The following is a 4,942-nucleotide window of genomic DNA, read 5'->3' on the forward strand; positions in this document are numbered from 1 at the left end:
CTTTATCATCCAGGTCCTGGCATGAGGTTATAATGCTAAGGACACGAGGACGTGTGCTAAGGAGGCGAATACTTTCACAGCAACTGCCTGGTCCCGCTCTCACTGTGACACGCACGGCTATCTCTCACTGTTACATGCACGGCTATCTCTCATTGTCACTGTCACATGCACGGCTATCTCTCACTGTCACATGCACGGCTATCTCTCACTGTCACTGTGACATGCACGGCTATCTCTCACTGTTACATGCACGGCTATCTCTCATTGTCACTGTCACATGCACGGCTATCTCTCATTGTCACATGCACGGCTATCTCTCACTGTCACTGTGACATGCACGGCTATCTCTGACTGTGACATGCACGACTATCTCTCACTGTGACATGCACAACGATCTCTCACTGTCACCGTGATATGCACAGCTATCTCTCACTGTGACACGCACGGCTATCTCTCACTGTCACTGTGACATGCACGGCTATCTCTCACTGTCACCGTGACATGCACAGCTATCTCTCATTGTGACCGTGACATGCACGGCTATCTCTCACTGTGACATGAACGGCTATATCTCATGCTATGACATGCACGGCTATCTCTCACTGTCACCGTGACATGCACAGCTATCTCTCACTGTCACTGTGACATGCAGGGTTATCTCTCACTGTGACATGCAGGGCTATCTCTCACTGTGACATGAAGGACTATCTCTCATTGTGACATGCACGACTATCTCTCACTGTCACCGTGACATGCACGGCTATCTCACTGTCACTGTGACATGCATGACTATCTCTCACTGTGACATGCACGACTATCTCTCACTGTCACCGTGATATGCACGGCTATCTCTCATTGTGACCGTGACATGCACGGCTATCTCTCACTGTGACATGCAGGGCTATCTCTCACTCTGACATGCAGGACTATCTCTCATTGTGACCTGCACGGCTATCTCTCACTGTCACCGTGACATGCACAGCTATCTCTCACTGTCACATGCACGGCTATCTCTCACTGTCACATGCACGGCTATCTCTCACAGTCACATGCACAGCTATTTCTCACTAGAGCTGCTCCAAGCATAGAGGAGTGTCAGGCGCCGCAGCCATCTCTTCCCCAGGGAGCCCTAGCCCGAGCGACGCCGGCAGCCGACGGTCCGGACGCAGTTACCACAGTACTCACAGCTCAAGGGACGCTCGACTATTCGTGGAAGCCCTGCGACAACTGACCGAGAAAATAGGTCAGTTGGCCCCGGCGCAACCCTACCGCCAATTGAAGGCTTTTTCCGGACTATCACCCACTCCTGTCGGAGAAGAGGGAATCGTAGTATGGAAGGAACATGCCCTCAAGGTAGTGGGGGAATGGACGAGCACCGAAGCGGTGAAAAGACAGCGGCTGATGGAATGCCTGAGGTCTCCAGCGTCTACAATGATGAGTATGCAGAGGGAGCAGAATGGGGATGAAATGGCCAAGCAGCTAGTGGAGTTCAAAGCGGAGGCCTACAGCCTGGAGGACTATGAGAGTGAGCTCTGGGCCCAGTACTATGCCCTCCGCCAGAAAGAAGGTGAGGAGCTGTCAGCATTCATCCACCGTATATAATTGGTGTTGAGGCCGCTACTCACCCGCAGCATCATCCCTGCTTCCAGTGTGGATGAATTCCATCGCAAGCAATTTCTGCGAGGGTCAAGCCCTACCCTCCCTATTGCCAACATGCTTCGGTGTGGCCTCTTGCAAGGGAGTCCACCTACGTTCTTTTGGACAACTGAAGCAGGTGAAAGTACACAAGGCACACAACCGACTCCACGCTCCCAAGAAGTCTAAATACCACCGCAAAGAAGAGAACAAAGGGGCGGAGGTTCCTGCAGCCTTCAGGAGAGCAGCCCAGGGTCAAAGAGAACTCTGAAGACCAGACTCCCCAGAGGCAGCACTAACCAATCTCCCCACCGCATAGGAGATTAGCTCTCCCCTCCACAGCTGGTGAAGGTCACTCCAATCACTGCTACAGCTGTGGACAGAGGGATCACTTTGCAAAGGACTGCCCGGGAAGAGAAACAAACCCCCCAACTAGAATGTTCCATACCAAGTCTATGGTTTGCAAGGTCCAGACCGCAGAAGCAACCTCCCCGCCCTCAGAGAGTGCACCGGAGGCAAAACCCGACGAGACATCATCATCGATCGCTTGCAGTCGGGTGGGACCCGCCGCCATCATACGAGTCGTTGTGGATAGTGTCTATTCATCGGCATTGTTGGACACAGCGTCACAAGTGATCATTGTGTACAGAGAATTCTACAACCAAAATCTCCAACACCGACCCTTGCAGCCGGCGAAGCATATGAAACTGAGAGGACTCAGCAATGAGGATTACCCCATCGACGGGGTAGAGAAGGTTCGGCTGGAGATACTGAACACAGGCAAATCGCACCCTATGGATGTGAAGGCACTGGTATTCCCCGAGAGCATCCCACTTACAGTATAGATGATAATAAAGAGCCCATTAGTAATAAAGTGATATCCAGGGAGTCTTCTTACTTGTAAATGTATCAGATATTCTCTCCAATAGTTTGCAGAGAAAAGAGAAAATGGACATAGTACAATAACCTTTGTATAGAAATGGATACGTACACACACGTGATCACACTCACATGCACCCCAAGGGAAAATCACATTTAGACCACCCAAGGTAGAAAACAAGTGCTCCTTCGACGTCCGTCGCCGCCGATGACTCCATCTCACCGCTCCTGCGAGCATCCAAACAGTTTGCGAGTGGATCAGAGATCCAGTTGGAAATAGGCTGGGGAAGGTGTTGCTGGGTTGTGGCTAAGGTGGCTGGTCTGGTGATGTCTTTCTAGTTTGGCTGCTGGTATCTATATATCTCTTGCTAGGCTGGTATGTCCGGTGGATTTTGGGCATCATATATGACATTGGTGGATTGATATCATGTGTGGGTGCAATCGGACGCTGCTGGTATTTGGGGTACGTTTAACAAAAGCTGTGGCCATTTTATCCTAACTTTGGAGTCTGTGTATTATTGTTTGTGTATTCAGTGGTTAAGGGACCAAGGGGTTAACTCAAGACCTCCTTATGTCAAGTAGCCCCCAGTACCCCTCAGGAATGGGGGCATGTCAGGGGGTGGGAGGATTGAGGCCCCGAGATTAAGGTGTATAGGTTTAGGTGGTGGTCATAACAGGGTTGAGCTTAGATAGGGGTGTCTTTATTAGAACACATTTGGACAAGACGGCCATGCATGTGACAGGCTCTGCTGACCTTGTCCTAGAATAGGCACAATTGCCATCATGTCTTACCCGGCATGGAAAGCGTTGCTTTTGCCACATTACGGTGAAACGCCCGATTACCAGTGTGTTCTTTTGTTGTAGCAGACAGGTCTGACAAAGTCTTCACGCTTTCTGCAACTGCTTGATCAGCTGTTTAGGTCTTTATGCTGCTTTGTAAATCAAAACTTTCTGTGCTGCAGCGTCTATAGCTGGTGCTATTCCAAGAAGTGTCTTCAAATCCGAATGGAAGATTTTGCCAAGAGACATCTCAGGATTTGTATATTATTAATGCTGCAGACCAGGTGGTAGCATGTCTGGCAAAATGGTACTAAATGCATAGTACTCTGATAAGCATTTCAGTGGGGTTTTTAAATGTCCCTAAACTTCTGAGTCTTTGCTCCACACTCAGCAGGATTGCATGCCATGTATCAGGATCCAAAATGTAATTAGCAAAGAAAGCTTTGGGAGTGTCTCAGTATACCGCACCCAGTCTATTTTTACACCTTACGTGTGATTGGCTGGCCAAGCCAACCAGTCAATAACTACAACATCTGGTTGAAGACCAAAGAGAAAAGGAAAGCTTTAAACCGATGTAAAACAGAAACCAAATCAGTGACTTAAAATAAAGTGCATTAAAAGAGGTGGTGGAGCACAAAAAAAACAGATAGGGGGATACTGAGCACAGCACCCCACTTATGGTATCTGCCCAGTGGCCGCAGGGTGGGTGACGCTCCCCGGATAAGGGAGCACACCAGCGCCTGCCAGGGCCCGGAGCAGAGCCTGGCAGGGAAGGGATACCTCCCCAGCCAAACTCTGCTTCCTGGACTTATATATACCCAGTTTGGGTGATGCCAGCAGCAGGTAACGAGGAGGTCCCTGGTCCTATTGTTCCAGGACACTGCGTGCACAAAAACAAAACATATGAGGGGACAACTGCAGGAGGAGGCCCCTCCAGAGTGACAAGAGGGGCTGCAGTCTGGCACAACTAAAATAAATGCGAAACACTGGCTGCTGCTCCTCACAAAATGGGCATGCAGCCGGGGAGTCTGTGAGCTGGGCTAGGTGCTCGCCCGCGCTCAGTGCACCATGGAGGATTCTCCAGCTCAAGTCCCCGGTGGGACGGGGAGCCAAGTGTAATAGAGTTCCGTCCATCAGGACCTCTCGCCCTCGTTAGTTGGTAGTACTCGCCTCCAGATAGTATCGGGGCGGGCGATGTAGTGCACTGTACGGAGCCCCTTCCATGCCACAAAATCACAGCAAGGGTATGTCCCTTCTGGGACTGGGGGCAGGAGGAGCCTGAGGGGGTGGGATTTTGAACCACGCACAGCCGGAGGCGCGGGTATACGGCACTCGGTGCATCGTACTCTGCTATGTTGCCATGAGCAGCCATTGTGTGCTCAGATACTTACGTTAAGGGAGATACGTTTGGATAGTGTATTTTCCTGGTTGCCAGTGGCATGTTTACACGTCAGGAAGCCACGCAGGTAAAAGGTAAATACTATATTCAGGAAACAGGAACAAAATACTGTAATAAAAAAACATCCATTAACATCAGCTAAGGGTCGCGATCAGCTGGAGCATGCTCAGTGCAGCTGTAACTTACACATCAACATTCATTCTGTATGGCATACACCATACTACACGCGTGTATAAATAGTATAAATAC

Source organism: Ascaphus truei, chromosome 6, assembly GCF_040206685.1.
Source record: "Ascaphus truei isolate aAscTru1 chromosome 6, aAscTru1.hap1, whole genome shotgun sequence".
Classification (NCBI taxonomy): Eukaryota; Metazoa; Chordata; class Amphibia; order Anura; family Ascaphidae; genus Ascaphus; species Ascaphus truei.